Consider the following 14,431-nt stretch of genomic DNA (forward strand, 5'->3'; position numbering starts at 1 on the left):
GCTGTGTGTAAGCTTCAATTATCCAAGAAGACTTGTAGCTTCTCACAGCTTGGGCTCCAAGTCAGAGCAATCATTGATTGGACACTGCAGAACTCTGAGTTACCTTGCTCCAGCATATCTTGCAGGCTGGACAAGTGTGGTTCTAAAGTTTTATGTCTGGACTGGTGTTCCATTTTCACCACTGGGAACTTATGTGGTTACAGAAGATGGATGGGTCAGCCTCTGTCTTCTTGATTACAAGGAGTCCTACTGATGCCACCCTTATAGGTTCCTGTAGCAGGGATCTTAGAAGTTCTTTGTTTATAAAATCAAACCCAAGGCCAGTTATTGGGGCCAGTGCTCGTAGATCAGAGAGATAGAACAAGCCACAACTAACCTCACCTGGCCAACTTCTCAGCTGGTCTTGTTTCCTCAGACTGGAAGCTTCTGAGTCCTTATCCAAATGGGTCTCAGCTGAACTGCTACTAGAAATCTGAATGCTTAACCAGCCAAAATGCTTAACCAGGCCAAATGCTTCTAGTTTCTGGTCCTCATGCCTTACATACACCTCTGCTTTCTACCACCACTCCCTGGGATTAAAGGCTTGCTTTCTGGGATTAAAGGCATCACCATGAGTCACCATGCCTGTCTGTATCTTTGAAAACTTGGATTTCCGCTTCTAGAATGCTAGGATTAAAGGCGTGTGCTACTCTGTCTCTGACCCCAGATAAGTTTATTAGCATGCACAATATTTGGGGGAATACAATACCACATTTCCTCTCCTTTTGTCTAAAATTTAAAAAAGCTTATAACTAATACAAGAAAAATTATATCGAGTAAGTATGTACAATAGGTTCCAGGTAGTTTGCCCTGTATTGTTTCCACATCTCCTGCTGAAAGCTTCCCTATTCCAGTCATCTCTCTCTGTCTTTCTCCCCCACATCCCTTCCTTGCTCACTTTACCCTTCCTTTTACTATCTCCACCTGCCTCCAGTGAACCCACTAAATCTATTCTATTTCCTCTTCTCAGAGAGATTCATACATCCAAAGCACAAACAGATATTTATATTTTGTAACAGTAGCAAAAAGATAGCTATGAACTAGCAGTGAAAATGATTTTATAGTTGGGGGTCACCACATCATGAGGAACTGTATTAAAGGATCATAGCATTAGGAAAGTTGAGAACCAATGGTTTACATCAATGTCTCACATTATAAAATTGATTATTTCTTTGAACACCTAATCCTGCCTCTGCTGTCGAATGCTGGAAGACAGTCCTGCATCTCCTTCCAAGCTGAGTCATGACTGGTCTTTGGGAAGGAAAAAAGGCCAGTGAATGAGCATCCTCCAACTTCTCTGGATTTTATTGTGAATTTACACATGAAGTCAGACCTGTGTAAGAATTGAGTTTGCTGACCAATGGTAAAGCAGGTGTAGTCACAGCACAGAGAGGGATGTGCAAGAAAGAGCATGTAAGCTTTCCTGCTGCAACATTATTTTACATTAGAAATGAGTAATGAAGTCATCAATTTTAGATGATCCATAAATGTCCTGACTAGCCATTTTTTGGGTCCACAGACCAGGCAATCAAGAATCTGGATAAAGAACTGAATGTTTGTGAAAGAAAATTACTGTAGTCACACCAGTTCTATCTAATTAGAAGAACTGGATAAAATGATGTGACCCTGTCTAATATATATATTGCAGGTTTCAGATGTATAGTGTTATGCCCAGATAATGGGGAACCTCAAAAGAGCACCAGGGAGACTGAATCCCATATGTAACAGCAAAGAGCCTTTGTTTTCAATCTCTGTGCTTGGTCTCTCCATATGTCAGACATAGCAGTAAGAGTAGAGAGCCCAGAGCTCAGGCATGGTAGAGTTTTTTTTTTTTTTAATCATAACAGAGGTTTGGATGAGGGGATTTCCAGGGTTCAGGACCCTGATTGGCTGACATTTGTCTAGTGTGTATCTGTAAAACTGAAAAGGCGTGTGCTAGACTCAGGGACATCTGGCCATCTTACCTAACCTTATCTAATGGTTGGAATGTTTGGGAGGTCAGATGCTTCCCCTTGTGTGGGCCCTCCCTGGATGGGATCAGCTTAAAGCTTTTCCAGGGTCTGGACATTTCCTGCCTGTCACGGCAGTGGAGTGGAAAAGCTATTGTGGCCCCCAAGAGAAATGATGTGAGCGGTACTTGCTGTGCTGTAACACAAATCTCTAGTCTCTGGAGAACATGGCCAGGAAGCCTGTTTCAAATTTTAACAGAATTGTTTGGGATCATTTTCACTATCTCTTCCCTGCCTCCAACCCCTCCAATAGGCCCTTAATTTTGTTCTAATCCATGGCCTCTTTTTTTTTAAACAACAGTGACTGTTTGAATGTGACTTGTGTTTAGTTGCTGGACTGCCCAGCTATGAAGTAAAGAGCTGGCTGCACTGGACATTGAGTGTCTAATGCAATGTGCACACATAGGACCCTGTGTCTTGGAAGAGGAAGAGGAAGTGCCCCAGGAGATTGGAGGATTTTTCTAAACTGCCAGTGTCTCCGATTATGGTGCTCTCTGACCATAGTGTGGAAGGGAAACCTGGAGGGCTTTTGTTCTCTGAGTCATATAATCTCTGCTTACCCAGTAGGGGAACTGCTAATGTCCTGAATCACAATTGGGTGTTCCTAGCTGTTGAGGAACTCTGGGAAGGCTTAGCAATCAGGGCACCAATACAGGTGCTTACAGGTTCTTTCCAGGATTCTCCTCTTGTTCTTCTGTAGGGAGCTATAAGGAATTCTACAAGCCATTCCATGGTGAGTGTGGGGGCCACTTTCCCCAGACCAGGAAGAGCAAATTGGCTGAGCTGTCAAAGCTGATTGGACTGGGATGGAACATGAGCTAGACTGAGGTTCTGTTAGTCTCTGTCATGACCTGGGTAGTGGCCCTTGACCTCTGAGCTTTGTTGAGTGTGGATTCCCTGGGAGCAGGAGGCTCTGCCATCCTGGCATGGGAGACTACATGCTTGCAATATCACTTTCTGCTGTGGATATTGTTCTATATAAATAAAACACTGATGGCCAGTGACCAGGCAGGAAGTAGGTGGGACAAGGAGAGAGGAGAATTCTGGGAAGCGGAAGGCTGAGGGGAGAGACACTGCAGCCACCGCCAGGAGAAGCAGCATGTGAAGATGCAGGTAAGCCACCAGCCACGTGGCAAGGTATAGATTTATAGAAATGGGTTAATTTAAGATAAAAGAACAATTAGCAAGAAGCCTGCCATGGCCATACAGTTTATAAATGATATAAGCGTCTGAGTGATTATTTTATAAGTGAATTGTGGGACTATGCGGCTTGGGGAACCTGGAGAGAAGCCCTCCAGCAACAAATGGCGCCCAACGGCTCGAATTTCCACCTTAAACCTGAGAATATTTAATAACCAATTCTAAACAGAGCCAAAACCAGGTTCCTGCTTCTTGTCTCATATGGGCAGCTAGACGCGGCAAAACACAGGTTTGAACACTGGCGGGTTCCTGGCGTTTGCGTTTGACTGGCAGTAAGGCGGAAATGAGGCGTCTGCCAGCGGCACATTGAGCTGTGTGGTAGATTTAGTCTTTACTAGTATTAAAAAAAAAAGAGGTTTCTGGGCTACACGCTGCTTTGATAAAAGCTTAGACCCACTATTTCTGAGACTTAATGACTCACAGAACTGGCAGAAAACATACAGCCGCCGTGTTGGGAAGCTGAAATGGGCAGAGCCAGCAGCCACAGCGCCATTTCAGTCTTAAAATACTACAGTTTAAAGCAATAGATTCACAATATGTAGGCTTAAAAGAGACAAAAAAAAGATAAATTAAGATAAATAAGCCACGTAAAGATGGCTACCACACAGAGAATCTGGATTATGTTGTCTTTGATATTTGTAACTGAAGAAAAACATTTGATTGCAAAAGCTGTTGAGTTATGCCAAAATGTATATTTTAAAGGTACCTTGACTTCAAAATTTGGATTTAAGGATATGTTGCTTTGGAAAAGAGGTTCTGCTTTTGTTTCCACAGAAAGCCAGAGGCTGTGGATTTGTTCCAGATTAAGATACATCAGGTTTCACCAGCCAAGACCCCCTGAAAGGTCTCCGATGACACCATGGCCCAGATGATCCAACATCCAGAGCGGTTTCAAGGCAACTGGTTCATACAATACAGCCTCAAGGACTACCCCATAGGCCTAAAATTTTCTTTGTATCCCCATAAGATACAACGCCCCCCTCCAGCAAGAAGTAGTAAGAGATGCTACGCCCAAATTCCCAAATATACCAAGCTGGCTTTAGAGGTGGAATTGGCTCACTCCCCCTCTAAACCCAGACATATTGCTTTAGAAAAAAAATGGTTAAGAGATTCTTGTGTCCCAATTAAGAAGAGCCCTCTGGTGTGGGACAGGGAAAAACCAATATTTTTATTTAAAACAGGTTGATTATAAATGTGATTTCTTTCTAAAAAAAAGAAAAGGGGATATGATATAAATATATAGGAGGATATAGAGATGATAAGATAAAAGGGTAGATTTACGAATCTACTTTTAAAGAACAACTTGTTTAAAATGTTTTACATTGGTATAGATTTTAGTTTATTGATACAAACTTGAAGTTAATTTTGTTATACTGTATATATGTATTTCTATTCTTGTTTGAGGTATTATGTTTATGTAACTCATTTAAAATTGTAATGGATAATTAAAAAATAGATTAATAATCAGTCATCTATGATAATCATATTTGTAGCCATGTTAGTTAAGTCTTCTAGGTATGTATAGATATATTTCAGATAGATAGGTAATCTTCAAACACTTCATAGACCTAGAGAATATGGCATTTAAATAACTTAAAATTCTGTTGATGTGAGACACAATTGCTCCTGGCTGTACCAATTGATCCCGAGAGAATGTTGGGCTTCTAAGACATTTCCATTTGGAAGTTTGTCTTTTTGGCACAAAATGGCCTACTGGGCAAAGAACTGCCCTTGCCTTGATGGCTGACAGTACAAATGCAATGCTGTCCTTTCTGGACAAGCGGGACACAAGGAAAGCGACCACTGTACTCTGCCAAGACAGGGTAAGATGGTCTCTCAGAATTCCTGCTTCTGAAAATGGTCTGTCAGATATTCTAGGCCTGTGGCCAATTTGAATGGACCAACAATGCTGAGAAACATTAGGTGACTGTCCAGGCTGCCAGCTGTCTTGGTCTACTTTTGCAAGATTCCCAAAAGTTGCTTGCATCCATCTACCATTTCTCAGGTACCATTATGTTCCTTCTCAGGTCTTTGATGTGGTTGAAAACTAGATAGTTGTAATTTCCCCAGTTATGATAAAAGATAAGTTAGATATAAAACCTTAAACTCACAAATATAAGATAGATAGGACATCTTTAATATTGTAACTATAATTCTTGCTCAGTAATTGTTTTGTTATATATAATTTTACCATGTTAAAGTTAAAACCTTCCTTTTTTAAAAAAAAGAAAAAAGGGGAAGTGCTGTGGATATTGTTCTATATAAATAAAACACTGATGGCCAGTGACCAGGCAGGAAGTAGGTGGGACAAGGAGAGAGGAGAATTCTGGGAAGCGGAAGGCTGAGGGGAGAGACATTGCAGCCACCGCCAGGAGAAGCAGCATGTGAAGATGCCGGTAAGCCACCAGCCACGTGGCAAGGTATAGATTTATAGAAATGGGTTAATTTAAGATAAAAGAACAATTAGCAAGAAGCCTGCCACGGCCATACAGTTTATAAATGATATAAGCGTCTGAGTGATTATTTTATAAGTGAATTGTGGGACTATGGGGCTTGGGGAACCTGGAGAGAAGCCCTCCAGCAACAACTTTCTCTTGCTCTGTATTTGAGGCTTGCCTCAATTGTCTAGTTGAGAATTGCTCTGAACTCCTAATCCTGCCTCTTCTGCCCACTGCTAGGTTGACAGTCCCACAACTCCTACAAGTCTGAGCCTTGACTGGTCAGTGAGAAGAAAAAACTGTCCAGTTAATGAGTGACCTCCAATTTCTCTGGCTTTTAGTAGGGGACTAGTAAATGAAGAGGGACCTGTGTAAGAAGTGAGTTCATAGACCAACTTTGAATCTGGTAGAGTCACAGTAAAGAAAGGGAGAGGCAGGATGGTGGTTGAGAGTTTTCCTATTTCAATAGTAGTTGAGATTAGCAATGTGGAATTATGTAATCACTTACTGGTGCTCCAGAAATGTCCTATTTGGCCATTTCTTGGTGTTCACAGACTAGACCAATCAAGCATCTGGATAAAGAACTGATGTTATCTTGAAACAACATTGCTATAGTTACAGTAGGTTAACCAAAATAAATCTGTGTAAAATATTGTGGCCCTGCCTAACAGGATTGTTATTTTTTTTTTGGTTTTAGATGTAACCCTGAGATCAAAGTTTTGAGAAATCTTTGATGTGGTATAAGACAAATCCTTAGTCTCTGGAGTACATGGACATAAAGCCTATTTCAACTTTTCAAAATAATTTTTTGAGATTATAACTACATCATAGCCACATTTTCTTTCCTGTCTCCAAGCTTTTCCATGACCACTCATTGTTTTCTAATTCATGGCCCCTTTTTCTTTAACAGCAGTTACACAGTAATATTAGTTACTATGTACTGTGTGAATGTAAACTGTGTTTGGCTGCAGGACTCCCAGCTACAAAGCAATGGGTCAGCTACACTGCACATTGGGTATGTAATACAATGTTCACACAAAGGACCTGTGCTTTTGATGAGGAATAGGATGTGCTCTAGGAGAGAGGAAGAATGTCTACTAAAATACAAACTTTCTTGACTCGGGCCCCATTGGAAGTAATATGCTTTCCGAATAATTTGATCTCTGGTCACCCAGTAGGTGAGCTGTTAATATTAATATTCTGAGGCCTACATGTATAGCTTTAGCCAATGAGGGACTCTGGGAAGGCATATCAATCAGGAGTCCTAGTGGCAAGTAGCTTGTAGGTTCTTTCCAGGATTCTCCTCTGCTTCTGCTGTAGGGAATTGTAACGAAGAATACAAGCCATGCCATGGGGGGTGTAGGGTGTTCAGAGAAGTTCTGCTGATCTGTCATTTTTGCTGGAATTTCGATGGAATATGAGTCAAACTGTGGTTCTGTTGGTCCATATAGTGACTTTGTTAGTTGTCTTTGTCCTCTGAGCCTACCTGTGTATGGATTTCCTGGGGAGGGGGAGACTCTGTAGCCCTGGAATGGAAGGATATTCTGCTTTTAGTATCACAATCCAGTGTGCACACACAGGCAAGCTTTTGCTGTGCAGTGGGAAGGTAGACTGGAAAACTGAAGGTCTGATTTCTAGAAGTTCTGAATATGCATTCCTCTTTCATGATTGCCTTATAAATGCTATAAATAATTTAGATGGTAGAAAGATAATGACGTGGATGATCTTTCAGTAATATGTCATTAGAATTCTTCTAACTTTCTGCCACCAACAACACAAATGGTGTTTTTCAGTGAAATTTTATTCTAGGAATCAAAAGGAGTTTCTGATCTGCAGTGATTTCTCCGGTGGATATGGTTTTGGGTGGGTGTACAGGACAGAATCAACATCTTGTGCCATAATCCACGAGACAGGAAGAAATTCATAACTAATCTTTGTTTCATGAGTTTCAAGCTGCTTTGTGGCCCAAAAGAAAGCCTGTTATATATCCTTCCCCCTTACTCTGCCTCAAACAGGTTGTTTCACTTTTATTACTTATATATCTATGTACACAAATAAATATAAGCTCCTGAGTCCATTTCTCATTTCTTCTATTTATATGATTTTAGTGTAGACCACTTTGTTTTGGATAACATACTAGGAGGCTCATCCCTGGGAAAAACAATTCTCCCCCTCAGGAGTCATTAGTTTCCTATAGTACTTTGTCTGGGGAGAGGGTCTCATTAGATCCTTACCTGAACCTTCTGTTAGTATGTGTACTGATCATATTTTCTCCTTCACCCGAGATCTTGCAGTACTTGGGTATCTGTCTACCTTGCCAGATGTGATTCTGGATTCCCAGCTCCTGTATTATTCCAGCTCTGGAGGTCCAGGTCTCCTCTTCCAGGGCCCTGTGGGTGCAGTGAATTGGTTATCCTGCTGTCTCCACTGTCCTTGATCTTAGAACAGCTCTCCAATTTAGCTGCCAAGCACTCCCCATTCTGACTCTTTTCCCTAAACTGAAGTCATTACAGGATTCCCAAGTCCTCTGAGTCAGGCTAAAAATAATGTCTAGAAGGGCATTTCCAGGGAGGGGGGAATCCACATGTTATGTGGATGTATCTGTGAGGGTCTTGCTTGCGGCTGTAGATTCCTTCCTAGTTTGCCTCAGGGAGAGGAGGTTTGTGTTTAGTGTTTTGCAGGCTTAGCCCAGAGAGGCAGGAAGGCAGGGGTGCACAAGCTCATGGGCCCTGTACACAAATGCAGCTCTTGTCTTGCCTATCTCAAATATTTGTGGAGCTGAAGGGGGTGTTCATGGAGTGTCACCTGCCCTGATACTTGGCAGTCCTGGAACTATTCCCTGGAAACCTACAGGACCTGATGATGGTATCCAGGCTGATGAAGAAACCCAGTGAGGTGGAGGTCATAGTGCTGCTGCTGTAGCTGTTAGGAGTAGAAAGATGCAGAGTTTAACCCAACAACAGCTTGCCATATTCATATACAGTGAGAACCTGATGCAGAGAAAATGAGGGAGGCATTCACCTACCCTTTTTAAGGACCTTTTTGCCACCAGGTTACCTTCTGATTCTTCAGTTTCTAGGACATTCTCGAGACATGTTGAATCTAAATGCTTTCCAAATACTTCCTGGTGCCCAGCTGCTTTACAGAGCTTTCCATGTGGCTCCTTTGCCTCTGAAACTTCAATTATTGCTAGAGTCTTGGAATGTTCATGGATCAGCATGGATCATCCTCACAGGTGAGCTCCTTCGTAAAACTGGAAATATTATAAGGCAAACAAACTCATATTTGTTGTTTTGAGGCATTTGTGATTTTGTAGTTAAAATTCTAGTTACATTGGCTATAATCAGAATTATGGAGCTTGCTAATATTATAAATTGCTGCTGTTCCTATAGATCGTGGCTAGAGGAGTCAGGGTTAGACAATTGTTTGGAAGCTTCCTCTTGTATAGAAAACTGTCATGTTTTGAATAATAAGCCAATGATATAGAATGAAATATCCAATGGAATTTGTTTTATATATTCAATGTATATTAGTTTATATTTGTTTTATAAATTCTGTATATTCAATCTATATTATTCATTAAACTGTACAATGTGAGTTTTAGGCTAGTTGGAGCTTTCTAATGAGATCCTGTCTCAAACAACAGAGCAAAATTATATTCAATTATATTTGTGAATGTGTGTGTGTGTGTGTGTGTGTGTGTGTGTATGTGTGTGTGTGTTTGTGTGTATTATTGAGAAAGATCTTTCTATCATATTCAATATGTAGGCTAAATTCAAGGAGATCTGACTGGCTCTTTTACCATCCTTCTCTATATTCATTTCTCTTACTGATTTGACAGGGACCAGTGTCTCACACCAGAAATATCTTTTAGAGTTATTGTCCTTAAACGCAGGACCTCTGCAGAGGTTAAACTGGAGTACTTTAGTGCATTTTGGAAAATGTTTTCAGGATGAGTCAATACAAATTATAATTGGAATTTTAGTTTGAGACAGGGTTTCTCTATATATTTCTAGCTTTCCTTGAACTCAGAATGTAGACTTGGTTGGCCCCAAACTCGCAGAAATCTACCTTCCTCTGCCACCCAGGTATTAGAATAAAACATGTGGGTCACATCATCCAATTGTAGTGTTATTGTTATTTATTTAATTCTGTCTGTTTGTTTGTATCTACTCATTTATGTGTGTAAAGATGTGCATTTGTGGCACAGTTTGGGTGTAAAAGTCAGAGAATAATTAGGGGAATTGGTCCTTTCCCTTCACCATGTTTGAAACAGGGTCTCTAGTTTGCTATCCTATCTAAATAGGCTTGCAGGACTTCTCCTGATTGCTTTTTCTCTTGCCTTAAAAGCACTGGATTATAGGCATGTGCTGTTGCAACTGTCTTTATTTTTTTGGTTTTTATCTTTTCCCTTTTATTTTATTTTAAAATACCATTTAGTTCTACATAACAGCCATGGATTCCCTTGTTCTCCCCCTTCCTGTCCCCCCCCTCCCCCACCCCACCCCCCATTCCCACCTCCTCCAGGGAAAAGCCTCCCCTGAGGACTGAGATTGACCTGGTAGACTCAGGCCAGGCAGGTCCAGTCCCCTTCTCCCAGACTGAGCCAAGCATCCCTACATATGTCCCAGGTTTCAAAGAGCTAACTCATGCAATGAGCACAGAACCTGGTACCACTGCCTAGATGCCTTCCAAACAGATCAAGCCAATCAACTGTCTCACCTATTCAGAGGGCCTGATCCAGTTGGGGGCCCCTCAGCCTTTGGTTCATAGTTCATGTGTTTCCATTCGTTTGGCTATTTGTCCCTGTGCTTTATCCAACCTTAGTTTCAACAATTCTCGCTCATATAAACCCTCCTCTTTCTCACTAATTAGACTCCCAGCGCTCCACCAGGGGCCTAGCTATGGATGTCTGCATTCAGATTCCTCAGTCCTTGGATGGGGCTTCTGGCACAACTATTAGGGTGTTTGGCTATCCCATGACCAGAGTAGGTCAGTCCCGGCTGTCTCTTGACCATTGCCAGCAGTCTTTTGTGGGCTTATCTTTGTGGATTTCTGTGGGCCTCTTCAGCACTTTGTTTCTTCCTTTTCTCAAGTGGTCTTCATTTACCATGGTCTCCTATTCCTTGTTCCCCCTCTCTGTTCTTGATCCAGCTGGGATCTCCCGCTCTCTTTCTCTTGACCCTTGCCCTTCATTACTCCCACTCATGTCCAGGTTGTTCATGCAGAACTCTTCCATTTCTCTGTCATTGGGCGATCCTCGTGTCTTACTTGGGCTCCTGTTTTCCAGGTAGCCTCACTGGTGATGTGAATAGCAGTCCAGTCATCCTTGTTCCACATCTAGTATCCTCCTATGAGTGAGTACATACCATATTTGTCTTTCTGAGTCTGGGTTACCTCACTCAGGATGATTTTTTCTAGATCCATCCATTTGCCTGCAAACCTCATGATGTCATTGTTTTTCTCTGCTGAGTAGTATTCCATTGTGTATATGTGCCACAATTTATTTATCCATTCTTTAGTTGAAGGGCATCTAGGTTGTTTCCAGGTATTGGCTATTACAAACAATGCTGCTATGAACATAGCTGCGCATGTACTCTTATGGTATGTTTGAGCATTTCTTGGGTATATGCCCAAGAATGGTATAGCTGGATCTTGGGGGAGATTGATTCCCAATTTTCTAAGAAAGAGCCCTATTGATTTCCAAAGTGATTGTACAAGCTTGCATTCCCACCAGCAGTGGAGGAGAGTTCCCCTAGTTCCACATCCTCCCCAGCATAAAGTACCTTCAGTGTTTTTGATCTTAGCCATTCTGACAGTTGTAAGGTGGTATCTCAGAGTTGTTTTGATTTGCATTTCCCTGATGATTAGGGGTGTTGAGCAATTCCTTAAATGTCTTTCAGCCATTTGAGTTTCCTCTGTTGAGAATTCTCTGTTTAGGTCTATAACCCATTTCTTAATTGGACTGTTGGTCATTTTGATGTCTAATTTCTTGAGTTCCTTATATATTCTGGATTTCAGTCCTCTGTCAGATGTAGGGTTGGTGAAGATCTTTTCCCATTCTGTAGGCTGTTGCTTTTGCCTTGTTGACCGTATCCTTTGCTCTACAAAAGCTTCTCAGTTTCAAGAGGTCCCATTGAATGTTTCTCTCAGTGTCTGTGCTACTGGTGTTATATTTAGGAAGTGATCTCCTATGCCAATGCGTTCAAGACTACTTCCTACTTTCTCTTCTAGCAGGTTCAGAGTAGCTGGATTTATGTTGAAGTTCTTGATCCACTTGGACTTAAGTTTTGTGCATGGTGACAGATATGGATCTATTTGCAGCCTTTTACACATTGATATCCAGTTATGCCAGCACCATTTGTTGAAGATGCTTTCTTTTTTCCATTGTACACTTTTGGCTTCTTTGTCAAAAATTATATGTCCATAGGTGTGCGGGTAAATGTCAGGGTCTTCAATTCAATTCCATTGGTCCACATGTCGGTTTTTATGCCAATACCAAGCTGTTTTTATTACTGTAGCTCTATAGTAGAGCTTGAAGTCAGGGATTGTGATGCCTCCAGAGGTTGTTTTATTGTACAGGTTTCTTTTGGCTATCCTGGGTTTTTTTGTTTTTCCATATGAAGTTGAGTATTATTCTTTCCAGGTCTGTGAAGAATTGTGTTGGTATTTTGATGGGGATTGCATTGAATCTATAGATTGCTTTTGGTAAAATTGCCATTTTTACTATGTTGGCCCTGCCTATCCATGAGCATGGGAGATCTTTCCATTTTCTGACATCTTCATTTTCTTTTTTCAGGGACTTAAAGTTCTTGTCATATAGGTCCTTCACTTGCTTGGTTAGTGTTACCCCAAGGTATTTTATGTCATTTGTGGCTATTGTAAAGGGTGATGTATCTCTGATTTCCTTCTCAGCTTCTTTTTCCATTGTATATAGGAGGGCTACTGATTTTTTTGAGTTGATCTTGTATCCTGCTATGTTGCTGAAGGTGTTTATAAGATTTATCAGTTCCTGGGTGGAATCTTTGGGGTCACTCAAGTATACTATCATGTCATCTGCAAATAGGGAAAGCTTGACTTCTTCCTTTCCAATTTGTATCTGTTTAATCTCCTTATGTTGTCTTATTGCTCTGGCTAAAACTTCAAGTACTATATTGAATAAGTATGGGGAGAGCAGACAGCCTTGCCTCGTTCCTGATTTTAGTGGAATTGCTTTGAGTTTCTCTCCATTTAATTTGATGTTGGCTGTTGGCTTGCTCTAAATTGCCTTTATTATGTTTAGGTATGTTCCCTGTATTCCTGATTGCTCCAAGACCTTTATCATGAAGGTGTGTTGGATTTTGTCAAAGGCCTTTTCTGCATCTAGTGAGAAGATGATGTGTTTTTTTTCTTTGAGTTTGTTTATATGGTGTATTACATTGATGGACTTTCGTATGTTGAGCTACCCTTGCATCCCTGGGATGAAGCCTACTTGATCATGGTGGATAATTGTTCTCATGTCTTCTTGGAGTCTGTTTGCCAGTATTTTATTGAGTATTTTTGCATCAATGTTCATGAGGGAGATCGGTCTGTAGTTCTCTTTCTTTTGTTGTATCCTTGTTTGGTTTAGGAATCAGGTAATTGTAGCCTCATAGAAGGAGTTTGATAATCTTCCTTCTGTTTCTATTGTGTGGAACAATTTACAGAGTATTGGTATTAACTCTTCTTTGAAGATCTGGTAGAATTCTATGATGAAACCATCTGGCCCTGGGCTTTTTTTGGTTGGAAGACTTTTAATGTCTGTTTCTACTTCCTTAGGGGTTATTGGACTATAGAAAACACAGTAGAGTACCAGAGTGCCCTTTCTCCAAAGCAGAGTGTTTTTCTTGAAAGGAAAACTAGCGTTCCATTCCCCTTTCTAAACAGAGTTGAATCCCATTCAGTCTACAGTTCTAGTTGAAGAGTTAGTTTGGTGTAAGGACAAACATTCTTGTGTTCCTCTTGCCATACACAGTGCAAATAGCACTCACGTCTGTTCCCAGCAAGTACCGTGTATTGTACTGAGGAGGAGATACTGTTCTGGCCAGTTACCTATGCTGAGTTGAACTGAATATGGCCCGCGTGTGTAGGAAGCACATTTCTTTGTTCTGAGCCAGCCCACTGTTGTGGCCCTATAGGAAACAGTAGAGTACCAAAGTGCCCCTTTCTCAAAAGCAGAGTGTTTTTCTTGAAAGGCAAGCTAGGTTCCATTTCCTTCCTAAACGGAGTTGAATCCCTTTCATTTTGCAGTTCTAGTGTGAAGAGTTAGTTTGGGGTAGGGGCAACCACTCTGTGCTCCTCTTGCTATACACAGTGCAAATAGCATGCGTGTCTGTTCCCAGCAAGTACTGTGTATTGGACTGAAGAGGAGCTCCTGTTTCAGTCAGTTTCCTATGCTGATTTGAACTGGATATGGCCCGTGTGTGTAGGAAGTACAGTTTTTTGTTCTGAGTCAGCTCACTGTTCTGGCCCTATAGGAAACACAGTAGAGTACCAGAGTGCCCCTTTCTCCAAAGCAGAGTGTTTTTTTTTAAAGGCAAGCTAGGGTTCCATTCCCCTTCCTAAACATAATTGAATCCAATTCAGTTTGCAGTTCTAGCTGCAAGAGTTAGTTTGGGGTAAGGAAAACCACTCTTGTGCTCCTCTTGCCATACACAGTGCACATAGCACTCGCGTCTGTTCCCAGCAAGTACAGTGTATTGGACTGAAGAGGAGGTCCTGTTTTAG

Source organism: Peromyscus leucopus, chromosome 18 (genome assembly GCF_004664715.2).
Source record: "Peromyscus leucopus breed LL Stock chromosome 18, UCI_PerLeu_2.1, whole genome shotgun sequence".
Classification (NCBI taxonomy): Eukaryota; Metazoa; Chordata; class Mammalia; order Rodentia; family Cricetidae; genus Peromyscus; species Peromyscus leucopus.